At 38.0% G+C, this 13799-nt stretch overlaps 1 protein-coding gene and 1 pseudogene across 1 annotated transcript in view; one reads left to right on the top strand and one right to left on the bottom strand.

Moving 5' to 3' along the window:
- The window catches only part of LOC145981804 (uncharacterized), a 107437-nt gene that overhangs the window by 44273 nt on the left and 49365 nt on the right, over nt 1–13799 (bottom strand). The gene's annotated exons all lie outside the window — the stretch shown is intronic.
- On the top strand, nt 2047–2917 carry LOC145981777 (uncharacterized; annotated as a pseudogene).

The following is a 13799-nucleotide window of genomic DNA, read 5'->3' as shown; positions in this document are numbered from 1 at the left end:
AAAATCTGTTAAAAATCAGTTTTAAACACATTGTTTTGTTAATTAGTGTATAGGCTATATTTAAAAAAAATCAATTTGTCTATTTTTATAAATAAGTGAAAAATTATTTAAAACGTCTGATAAAAATGAAAGTTACTGCACTTTTTGAATTTGAATGATGTTTCTATCTCCACTTTATGCACAGATAGGCTAATCGGCACTGGACCTACAGTTTAAAGTGCTATACGAACCACTATGTTCCTCCACCGGGTATCAAACCCGTGACCCCTTGATTACGAGGCAACGAATCTACCACTGTGCCATCGGGAAGGTTCCTGTACTTTTTGTAGAAAAAGGCGTGCTAGTAATGCACATGCATCTCCAGTCGAAAATAGCTTTTCTTGTAAATACGTGCATTTCAGTAACTGATGCCACACCCTCAAAAATCAAGGAGTTTCATTCGCACACACTGATCCTCCCCGATGGGAACGTCGTTGCCTTGTAATCCAGGAGTCCATGGTTCGATACCCGTGGAGGAATATACTGGTTACGATCCCACTTTAAACTGTAGGTCCAGTCCCAATTAGCCTAAGAGACCTGTAGGAAGGCCAAGACGAAGGTGGATGGAAAATGTTGAGATGGACGTAAAAGAAATCGGTAATGATGGAAAAGATTGCAATGACCTTGCCTAGGATAGGGACAGATTGAGCCTCCCCGATGGTGCAGTGGTAGCGTCGTCTTGTAACCAAGGGCTCCCGGGTTCGATATCCGGTGGGGGCACATAGTGGTCCTGGTCCCACTTTAAACTGTAGATATAGTCCGAATTAGCCATACTGTGCATAAAGTGGACTTAAAACACGAATTCAATCAATCCACAGACTATTTCCTCACATGAAATGTCATCACTGGTAGGGCGTGGTTCGTAGCACGAAACTAGTACCACAGTCTCTAGTTTGTAAAGACAAATACCCTACTAAATGGTGCAAACACTCTATTTCACGATGTTATAACTACAAGAATGCATTTTTTCACTTTCATGACACTTTGAATTTAGAATTAGAAGTTATATGTGGGAGTTATGTCAATAATATACGTATTTTAAAGCAGCAAAACAAATGTACGCATAAATTTAGTTAATGCTAATGTATGAAAGTAAATGATTTAAAGTTGGTTGCTTTGAACTGATATTTGTGTAGTGTTTTAATACACAGTAGTTCAAAGTTTCTTGGTCAATAGGTTACAGATATTGCATTACATTGTTTGTAATAAATGAATCACATAAAAGTAATTCAAAAACAGTAGAAAAACCACGCATCCATAGTATCCATTCATGGAATATCACTCATTATTCATGTAGTGAATAAATATAACATTTACAAATTAATTTTGCTTTATTATATGCTAGAAGAAACAGCACATACTGTTTACGACAAACATCAATAGCATGGAAGCTTCAGTTAATCATAAAGTTCGGCGGAAATTTTCCTTTGTACAGTTGTGGTTAAAACAGGTAAGTTCAATTCTCAACAGTTCATCGAAAATATGTTCAATACAAATTAAAGAAAATTCATCTTCGAGAAATCACTTGTACATAATGAGAAATATTTTGAGAGATTTTGTATTGTGCACAAACTTCGTAATTAGAACATATGTAGTCAAATTGTTTGCAGTCTCAGAACACGATTTTAAGACATTCTGATTCATTCGGAACAGTATTTGCTGCCTGCGGAAAATTCTTGAACCTTATCTGTCTTGTTATTGGAACTGTAGTATTTAAAGATTATTAGTGGATTTAAGAAATTAAACTAAACTAAAGTCACCGCGAATTTCTCAAATGTTTCACAAGTCTGTTTAATATCTTGTGAATAGAACTGCACCAAATTTTAAACAAGAGCCCATGACAAGTAAATTATATGAACTGAAAATTTGAGTTGTGGTTTGTGGTCAGTACGTAAAAAAGGTGAAAATCAACGTACACAATCTAAGAATTATACGAAGGTTATGTTCAATAATACAGCATGATCATAACAGTATCTAACAATACGAATCCAAAACTATGCCAACAAAGGCAACTGGTTAGGTAATCTGCCCATGAAGATGAAACTGAATTTTAGTGATGAGAAATAAGATCCTTTGTAGACCTTCTTCTTGTTAGCAGAAGAAGAAGAAAATGGCAAGGCAGGGGACGTCGAAACAAACCGAAGAAAGTCGCCGGCAGCAAGGGCAACCCAAAAGTGCGCAGACTCCGTCCCAGGCGCGATTGACCAAGCTGTCCCCGCATGCGCAGTTGACAGCGCAGACTCCATCGCAGTTGCGGTTGGCCAAGATGTCCCCTCAGACTTCTGCGTCGTTGGCCCGGCGCAGACGTTCATCAGGGATGCCACGTCGTGAACATAGCCGTCGCCACATTGTCGAGCACAGTCTGCCGAGAGAGCGCTTCGAGGACCTGAAGCGAGCCTTCGTTTACTTCGACAGGAGCAACAACGGCGTGATTTCGGTGAACGACATGGGGCGTATCATGGAGTTCCTGGGGCAAGAAGCAACCCGTGAAGAGCTCGAGGAAATGATGCGAGAGGCAGACACGGACGGCAACGGGAACATAGAACTGGACGAGTTTGTGGCCTTCATGGAACAGAAGCTCTCCCAGCTTGGCGAACGCAACCGCCTCCTCGTGGCGTTCAGAGGGTACGATTTGGACGGTGATGGTGTCATAACAAGTGAAGAGCTCAAGTTAACGATGGAGGAGTTTGGAGATTACTTCACCGAGCAGGAGATAGACAATCTAATGCGGAAATTTGATCTCGACGGTGATAGAGTGATTGACTACAGAGAGTTCGTGAAGATGATGTCCACAGAAATGAAAGATCCTGTTCGAAACGATTCAGATAGTAATTGAAAGGGATTCAGGTACAGAATAAACTATCGCTTATATATTTTTCTTTAACTAATTCATTCAGTGTAAAAACCAGCGCATCATTAAATTGATTAAATTATACATTATGCATTTGTAGAAATTTTCTTTCTTGTTTTATCCAGCTTACGTACGCGCACACAAAGTGTTACTTTTCGCACCCGCTGACCATTCCAGGAATGGTTATGGTGCTGTAGGCAGACTAGTACACATAATAAAAAGGCTCAAATATACATTACGATGTATTCGTTACAAAATACATTATTTGCATAAAGTGGGTTTAAAAGTTCAAACAAACTCCTATCACAGGGATCCAATTTTGCCAACACACACGAAGAAAAGAGCTAGGAAGCTTTATTTGAGATGCAATAATGTTGACTCTTCAGAACAGTGTAGTAAAAACTCAATGGACATGGAGAAGGAAGTAGTTGTTGTTGAAACAAGGAAACTGTAACAAGTGCTCAGTGTACGTTAGAGAAGATCTGCAGTGTCACTTTCGGAGAGGAAAGTGAAACAGATGCATTCGTTGTTTGTGAAAAGCGGAGAAAGCTTTGTGCCTGGTGCACCCTTGGTCATTATTGTCAACAGTTCCTACGCCAGTTGCGTTAAAACGAATGTTGCTTATTTCCTTCTCGTGGAAACAAGAGTTGACGCGCCATGCCTGTGGTCAACGTCAAAAGTGCTCAGAAGAAGTCAGGACTTGTTAACGACTTGCCTGATTCATTTGAAAATTCACACAACTGCTGTTTGCAGATGACCTGAAATTTTACAGGGAAATAAGCAAAGAAGATGACAGTGTTAACTTCAAAATGGTATTATGAAGTTACAAAAGTGGACAATAAATAATGATTTAACACTAAATATCAATATATGCCGTTGTATAATATACTCGAAAGAAGAACCCAGTTGAATATCACTACCAAATATACAACCATACTTTTCAATAAATTTTAGTTATATTTGATTCAAATCTTATCTTTAATAAACACACAGAATACATGTATTTAAATGGTCTCAGAACAATGACAATTTTCTCTTGGGTTTACTGCTTTCGGTAAACGAGTAATAAGTACAAATACGTGTACAAGAAGAAGTTTAAATTTTCACCTGGGTAAGGTGAATTTTTGTCCCTCCCTAATTTCTATCCTGATCCTCCTATATACATTCCACCTTCCTCCAATAGAAATCATGATCATGTTATATATTTAAGTTTTCGACGAAACAAAATAGTATTTTTTTTAAAAAAAAATACTTTGTGTCTTTACTGTTAAAAAACACTTTTATTGTAGGTATGTGTTTATTTAATACCTCCATAATGACATAATAGCAATATCTTTGCTTAAATTGCTACACGAGTTTGCAATATACTTTTTTACGCAACTTGGTGGAGGCATACAGTGATTCGGATCCCACTTTAAACTGTAGGTCCAGTCCAGATTGGACATGAAAATGAAGTCAGGCAAACAAAGAAATACCCACAGTTATGTAAACAGAAATAAGATATTGTTGGCGCCAATCAAGGGGACACCTCTAGGCAGGGGCGCCGACTTGTCAAAATTATTGGGGGGCCTCTGATCACTGAAATAAATTAATGAATGACTCACTCTCTCCCTTTTTTAAGTTTTGATCTCAGTGTTCGGAATCACGTAAAAGCCCATGAATTCCTCAAAAATATCAAAATTTGTATTCACAGTTCTAATGCAGAATATTAATATTGTCCACGAATGGATATTTCACAAGTTTCGTCAACCATAATAGGAAAGTATTCCCGACTTTTAATATCTGCTACCACGGAGCGCAAAACAGATCTCCCTAATATATCAATGATCTCGTTCTGAATGTCATGTTAGAGCCATTTGTAGCCCAAAAGTCTCATCCACTAAACTAGTTCATGCACATCGTCTTTTGAAACTCTTTTTAATAAAAATTTTAACAATACTCATAATTACATACTTAGTATATAGTAATAAGTCATGTGTTTCGCTGTCTCTGGTCATAGCCCCGCCCCCCAAAGTTGATGGTTTAGCGGTCTCAGCCCCCCAAATTGATGGTCTAGAACATTTCAAATGTGTATTTAAAGTTAAGTTCATGTGGCACAATTCTGAGTAAACTTTACAAGAGAAGCAAAATAATACATTAGATCCTCTAAAGCAAAATTATTTGGGGGCTCTGCCCCCCACATCGTTAACATTGGGGGGGGGGCTAGAGCCCCCCAAGCCCCGTGGAGTCGGCGCCTATGCCTCTGGGCCGCAAACGAATTCGTTAAAAATTCGTTTTACTTTTCTTGCTGGATTCTAGTGCTCTATGGCCATTCCATTCACTGTTGCCAGCTCGTGCTGCCAAGTAGAGCGCGCAGGGCGTCCTAAATCCCAGCACGGTGGAGCAGGTATGGGTGTCGACTGTCAAACACCAGGAAACACACTCATGCAAGAAAGAAAGGCTTTCCAGGGAAGTAAAAAAGAACCGAAAAGTGTCGTCAAGCTTGCTTCTCGCCGATTAGAACGTGAAATCTCGCTTTCCATAAGGGATTCTGGAAATTCGGAAGCAGCCAATGGACCATGAATGAGAAATAACTCTAGCTTTCCCGTGCCGTACAAGAAACTTACTGACATAAGTGGAGTGCCCACACATTTTTTTTTTTTTTTTTACTAAAATTCAATAATCCATATTGTTATTGAAGAATTGCTTCCTTTGTTGTTTATATTAGTGCAGTTATAGAATAAACAAAGTTCCCTGTGCATATAGCACCGTGGCATGAAGGCACATTTAGGGGATATGGGGGTAGGGGCATTAATTTGAGGCTGAGTGAGCTCCATAGCCGCTTTATGCGGGGACAAAGCCGGAAGTGTTCAGACCTTAGTTCACCCACCCCGGGTCTCCCGCGTGGCAGTCAGACGCCCTACCGACCAGACTACCTTTAAAAATATTATATTATTTTTTTTAAAAAAATACAGTATTTACTGTTACTCCACGAATGTCGCACACATTTCTTTTTCATTCACTAAAACCCAAGTCATATTAATTTTGGCTGGGTTGTAATTTTGGTTAATTTCTTATATCCGGAAAAAAGATGAAATTTGCTAGTTCATTTAATTTGAATATTCGTACTTACGTATTCTGCATCGAGAAACATTACTGAAGGTGGCATTTCGCTTATTTCACGGAAATAAGCTCTATTTGCGACATATGTTCGTTTCTTTTTGCCTTCGGTAACACGCAAAATGGCCACAGTTTCACTACCGTACTCGGCATGCAGTGTTTCCACCCCACTGCACCCAAAAATACCTACGTAGTCCCACAAACCATTGACGCATAGCCCCACGAACCATTTCCGGTAAGGTTAGGTTGGGTCACGTTTAGGTTACAATAGTTGAAAATAGGGTTAGAAAAAAATATGCGTAGCCCCACACACCATTCTCGCATAGACCCACGAACCATTGACACATAGCCTCACAAACCATTTGCGGAAACGTACCTTCTTCAGTTACAAAAACACGTGTTTGGAAACACTGACCGGGATTGACCGTGATTACGTCATCACACACAGGCTACATTCACCTAGAAGTAAATGGATGCAAGAGCTTTCGTGCATCGGTCGCACATTTATATCGAAAAATAGATGATTTACCGGCAAAATTCAATGAACGATGCGAGAACTTCCACAACTATAAACAAACTACATTCGGTAAGTAATTTCTTCTGTAAATTTGAAGAAATCATTTTTCCGGAGATAAGAAATTTACCCATGATTTTTGTTTATGATTTAATAACATTTACAATAGACTTTCTTAGACCTGTTTGCAACACAAACAATGACATGTGCATCAACAAATCAATGAGCTCATTGCAGATTGATTTAATAAACCCATGGCGTTGTCAGAGCATTGAATTCCATCGCCGCTGTTTTCTGGGTTTCGAAAGCCTTCTACTTCTATTCAAGTAGCTCCCCAATAGTCTTCACGACGCTATGTCAACGCCGCAATTTTGGGAACACCTACCTGGAATTCATCCCGGGACCACCCGCACAATAGGCAAGAGCGCTAGCCACTTAGAAAGAAGAGCTTTAAAAAATCACCCATCGTTAAAGTCCGTCCGAGTCATCATGAAATACAGTTCTGTAAACAAATTTTCGAGCTTTATTTTTATTCTGATGAATTATAAATGAACTAAATTTCTCGCAAATTAAAGTGCTGATCATGTAACACCAAGGATAGACGCTTCCAATCGACTCAACATTTATTTGCAGAATGTGTAGATCATGGGAAGATAATAATGCAATCATTACAAAGCTGTAAATGTACAATAAATATAATTTTCATAGTGTTCCAATTCAGTGGCCAGCAGTTTAATAACCTTTTTGTTTGTTCCCAATTTGAAATGAATGAATGGAACATAAATTGAGAGTATTTGAAAATAAATATTTGGACCTAAAAGGGATGAGGAGACAGGTGAATGGAGAAGGTTACGTAAATTAGAACTGCATAATATGTATTCATGTCCAGATATTATTAGAATGATTAAATCAAGAAGACTTAGGTGGCACGAATGGGAGAGGAAAGAAGAGTTTACAGGATTCTTGTTGGAAACCTGATGGTAAGAGACCCGTAGCCAAGATGAACGTTGAGATGGACCTGAAGGAAATCGGCAAGGATGGAAAAGATTGGATCGATCTTGGCCAGCATAGGGACAGATGGAAGGCTTGTGTTGCTTAAACCTTCGGGTTTAAGAAGGCTAGAGAGTTAGCTAATTTGAAATAAATTATGCTAATTTCCAGGAGGGTCACCACGACCTGTTCGACCCCCTCCCCGTCTTTACAACGCCCGTGAATGCAATACACCATGTGTGGAAGTCCTGAAAGTTATTTTTCTGCAGGCTCATCGCTTGATAGTCTAAACATTTCGAATTTGCTTTTTACTTCTCAATGACCAACTGTCCTTGTTGTAATGACAACAGGCTGTCCCGATGTGATGACGAACCTCCCTTCGCTTCACATAACACACCGTGAAGTGTGTGGCTGTACACATGTGAACATGTACAACAGTGAATTTCTTGTCCACGCATTCGTTCCAGAAACGCAAAATAAGGTTACAAGCAGAAAATATTCTCACAGGACGAGTTTCCAATCAGCCGAAGTTCTCAAAGTGTAGAACCAGTACTTGTTCCTTACATCAAGCCCAACAACCTCTTTACACTAATTAGCAACTTTAATGCTTAAGCCAGTTACACTCCATTCGCCTCTAATACTTATAACTAGAGCTAAGATTCTCATGACTTAGCATATTCTTTTGTTAACAGTGATGTGTTCCCGCTCGTATATACAAATTCATATTATGAAGAAACTATTTCAATTAAGGTGCTTTTTAAGGGCACATTTAGCTATTTTTACGTGATAAAGCATATTTTGATAGATTTTCGATCATCTACCAGTCAAGAAATTCTGCTTGTGGTCAAGAATTTTTCCTATTTTTACAGTATAGTGAATTTACATTGTTATATACCTGTACTGGGATTTGTTAAAATTGAATATTTGGAAATCTAATATTGTATTGTGTTTAAGATTGGTTCACTTTGTTGCTTAAGAATTATATACTTGTATGCGTGAAGCTTTGTAAACATATGAAAAAGTAATGTGGCCATTCCCCAACCAGGATGAAGTTTGAAGCATTAATTTTTATATGCATTAATAATTAAAGCAAGGCTAAATCTCTTGTTACAGTATAGCTTCAGTTTTCATCTTGTGGCAGGGGGTTTTCATTGAATAATAATATCTATGTTCTTAATTTCCAACTATATCTAAGTAAGGGGCGATTAAATAAATGTTAAGAAAAAGTCAAGAATTTTGGATTTGTTATTTTGGTGCACATTTTTGCTTTTTCAAGGAATATTAACCCATTTTCGAAGTGGATTCGTTCTTACTTCCATCTTCACTCAAGTTATTGAATTTTTTTGACAATCACATGTCCCAGTTTATTTCCTGAAAAATGGTGAAAACCAGTCCTCTTTTCAAATGAAATGAAATTAGAAAATGGACTTGAGCCAAAAATAACTCTGAGCAAATATGTTATTGTTGAATTTCTTCAAAGTGTACATCACTGCTTATTTTCTGCAAGTTTATGAGAACTACCCTCCTCCCCTATTGCAATGCAGTGCACAAAATGAACTTTACGCTCAAAACTTCTCAGTGCGTATGAGCATATGTTAAAATTTGATGTTTGTATCAGTTCAGTTGTAAGGGCATATTTTTTTTAAATTTTAGGTTATGCTCAGACTTTATGATAATTTAACGTTTGTACATCAGCTTGGTATAACTGCGTATTGTTTTTTTCTTAATTGCTATAACATGTAAAAAATACATCTAACTAACTAACTCTCTAGCATTCTTAATCCTGAAGGTTTAAGGCTGCAGCAACACAAGCCTTCCATATCCTGGGCATGATCAATCTAATGTTTTCCATCCTTACCGATTTCCTTCAGAAATACATCACGAATGAATTTTTTTCTCGTGCGCAAATTGAGAAGTTTCCTGCTTTGTCCCAACGAAAAGGCTCAATACAACCTCTGGCAACAAATATCTCGTGTCTCAGCCATGTCTTGTTCTGTCTATATGCAAAAATCTCACACATACCTTTCCTTTATACAGTGCTTGTATATTTTCAAACCCACATCACAAGAATGAAACAACAAACCAAATATTGACTATCAAGCAAATTTGTGTTTAGATATGAAAACAGTAAACATGTATTCTGCTCTGTCTTTACGAAATTGGAATGCCAACAAATTCAGTAAAGTCTCTTTAACCTGTGCTTGTGTATGTTGCAACAAAACACGCGGTGGCAGTAGAACGCCTGAAAAATTCGTAAACTTTTGCTAAAGCGGGGGTAGGGGCTGGTTGAAGCCAGTCATATATTAACTAACTAACTCTCTAGCCTTCACAAACACGGAAGTTTATGGCTGAAGCAGCACAAGCTTTCCATCTGTCCTTATCCTGAGCAAGATCAATCCAATATTTTCCAGATTTCCTTTAGGTCCATCTCAACTTTATCCCTCCATCTTCGTCTTGGCCTTCCTGCAGGTCTCTTACCATTAGGTTTCCCAGCAAGAATCCTGTAAACTCTTCTTTCCTCTCCTCATGGCCTGCCCACCTAAGTCGTCTTGATTTAATTATTCTAATAATATCTGGACATGAATACAAATTGTGCAGAAAGAAATATAAAATGTCCTTTATATTCAGAATGTAATTTATGTGAAAGTCCAAGAAGGCTAACTGTCTAAAACACTTAAAAATGCGCGAAATTACTGAAATATTAAGCAAAGCACCACAGCAAACCACGTTCTTAATGCTTCAATATCGCTAAAACAATATTTCATATTTGGTATTCATTCGTTTGTAGAATGAGGCTATAATGTGAAGATTTAAGTTGATATGAAAAGACGTGAATTAACTGCAGCGTCTTATGCAAAACGAATTTGCACGGAAAATGGGGATCGTGATACGAAATAAATTAATTTTGTGTTTCCGACTGATAGTTGAGCTTCCCCGACGATGTAGCAGTAACGAGGTTTGAAGTCAGTGGCGGCGATTGGGTTCCAAAACTAGGGGGAAAGGTTGCAAAGACAAAGACAGTATATTTTCTCTCGTAGCATAGTGCGGGGGCAGAAGTGGCAAAAAATGGGGGGGCAAGGGGGCAGTTGCCCCCCTAATCGCCCCCACTGTTTGAAGTTTATGTTTACATGTCCGAATCACTAAGACCCTCACCTGGTATCGAACCCGTGACCCCTTGATTACAAGGCGACGATGTTACCACTACGCCATCGGAGAGGTATCTTATGTTACCTTCTAACCATTGCACAGTCGAATTTCGCTTTATACTGTACGTGCAGTCTCGATTATCTTATCTGTACATAAAGTGAACTTCAAACAAAAACTCTAGTAAGAACCTTGTAAGCACATAGTGTACAAGATCTCATTTGTGTTCTTATAATCATGGGCGGAGTTTGAGCTTTTGCTTTGGGGGGGGGGGGGAGACTCTGGGAGAAGCATATGATGTACCTGATGGTTGTTGAATATCCCCTAGCTTATAAGGGGTCCGGAGACCTTCCCCCGGAAATTAAAAAACAACAACTTAAAAACACTGAGTTCTAGGCCTTTTAGATTTGAAAATTTTAAATTTCCTCGCTTAAGTGAACAAATATTAATTAGTATATTGGTTGTCAGTTTTTAAGAGAAGCAAAACAGTACGATTATTGCATTTAATTATTTTTTATTAATACAATACTCGTATTACTTTAAAAAAGTTACGGTACAATAGTAAGCTTCAGAAATTTTAGAAAAATTAAATTGAAAAGTTTATTTTGATGCCTCAGTAGTAACTGTAGACTCAACACAAAGTGATGTTACGTTTTTCTTTCTTCAAACTGTACACATCAATCAAATCGTCTAAGTCCCGCTATTGCGGCGCAATTACCGCACATGACATCATGCCAAACGTCAAGATTTGCGGTATGGCTTCATGACAAAAATGTAGTAACTGAAATTAATCATGTGTTTTTTTTAGTCTTTTTTAAGTTGGGGGGCAGGCCCCCCGTGGCCCATCCAGAACTCCGCATATGCTTATAATCCTCTTCGTCTCTTGTCTCCCCTTTATGATTATATTAAGAAGTGAGACGAGGATTATCTTATCTGCACAGTGGAAGGTAATTTTCTTTTTACATCTTTTAGTAGGCAATCAACCTATTCAATGACCTAAAACTTAATATTCAGTCAAACACAATATTTATTAACAAATCATCACAATATTTAATATAATTTCCAAATATATATATACAGGGTGATTATAAAGTTTCGATCCATTTCTGTGTAAAACAGATATTAGAATCAAACCAATAATGAGAATGTAAAACCTAACACTTAGTAACACATAATCTATGAAAACTTCTACAGATAATGTAAACCCAACCTCAGACTAACACATAATCCATCACAGGTTGCACTGAGCCTTATTCCAAATGACCACCCTGCACGTCACACAAAACTCCCAGTCACATGGTTTATCCATAACCAATCGAAATACCTAAGAACCTCATTTTTGTCAAACATCAACAATAATAGCTATATATATTATATATATATATATATATTAGATCCCCATTCAATTAAATCGTCAGTACGTAAAGGCTATATTGAGTAGGCAACCTTTTTTTGTAGGATTTCGAGAGGGGGCTTCAGCCCCCTTAGCCCTTCCCCTGGCTACGCCCAACATTAATCGTCACTCATCCTCATGGTATAGATTTGTCAGAGAAACGAAGTAAAATAAAGCAAATCAATCGAAGAACTACCAATTTTAAAAAACACAATCAATTGAAAGCAGTCACACTAAAGTCATATGCTGCTGTCCATTAAACAAAAGTTCTCCGAGCGTCTGTGTGTTCCATTCCATATACTCTCACTGTCTTCCTGAGGTGGATTGTGGTTACAAAGATAACTACCCACCGTTTACATACAGTGAATAAAAACTGGCATCATTATATGGGTATCTGTATGTATGCACCAGGCCTGTAGCCAGGATTTTATTTCGGGTGAGCCTCATTCCTTACCTGGCGTCGCCAGAAATATTTGTAGAGGGGGCAGACCATTCATAACAAACTTGATTAGTAGAATTAGTAGAAATAATAATGACAATAATGATTATAACCACGGTTATAATTGTCATTTTACAATAATAAATATAAGTTTATTAAAAATAAACAATTTTTATCCAAATATATTGTTATTATTACTATTATTATTATATAAATGAAGCTATTTTGCTACTCGATCCACTGTACGAGTGAATATCCAACACAACTGTTGTCTATTATTTTTTCTCACATTTTGTACAGTTAGTGTACTGAAATTCATATTTATTGCATTTTGTTATTAATTTTAACACATTCCGTTAAAAAAGAGGCTTTAAAAGTTAGGGACACATTTTACTCATAAAGTTTATAGCTATTGTGTGACCTCTCAAAAAGAAAACTACATTTTGAGAGCTGTGGATCCATTTATTCTTTGGATCAAATTGTAGAATATAAAAATATAACATGGTTCCCCTATTATAAGTCAAATTAACTACCACTATGCACTATTTAAATTAGATATTTGTAGGATTTCGGGGGGACTTCAGCCCCTTTCCCCTGGCTACGTGCCTGGTGTGCGCCCTATTATACAAATCTGAAATCCATGCTCTCGTACCTTTAGCATATTTGGAAGCAACGCTCGTCCTTCTGCAATGATAGATCCAAAGGGAAGTAGATCCTTCAGCACTAAGAAACTCACTGCGACAGGGTAGGTATCCTCTTTCTCCCAGAAACTCTTCAAACTTTTCAACAAGAGATTGTGACAGAAACTGGTGCAAGGTGAAACAAAAACGAATCAACGAAGACACATTGAGCAAGATGCGTCAACAATTTGTATGCAAAATTGATGAAGCAATGAGTTTCTGGTGCGACTCCTTCTCGAGACATTGGCGATGCATCAGCTGCTGTTGCAATTCGTACTCTCTCTTGTAAACAGATACCGTCACGCCATTTTAGCCTCGATGCGAACGTCTCCATTGACATATCCAACTACAGCCATCGCCAACCAGGTAGAACAAATGTTTCCATAAAGTTCCCGTTTCCTGTTGCGACACTGTTTCCTTATTTAACTTGCCTCTCTCAACTCCATCTTGCGTTATTTCGAAACATTCACTTCACTTAGAATGTGGAAATATTTGTATTCACGAGAAACTTGCTTTGGAATAATGCCTAATACTTTCCCCCCACTATTTTTTCTTCAATATTTACTGTGCCTCGTCGAACTCGGGTGAAAAACCAGGAGAGCGAAAAGACGCCGTTCAACCATGCGGAAGTACACAGCATCTCGAACAAT

This window comes from Lepisma saccharinum, chromosome 30, assembly GCF_977018435.1.
Source record: "Lepisma saccharinum chromosome 30, izLepSacc3.1, whole genome shotgun sequence".
Taxonomy (NCBI): Eukaryota; Metazoa; Arthropoda; class Insecta; order Zygentoma; family Lepismatidae; genus Lepisma; species Lepisma saccharinum.
The sequence above is the reverse complement of the archived record's forward strand: the minus strand, read 5'-3'. Positions and strand labels throughout refer to the sequence as shown.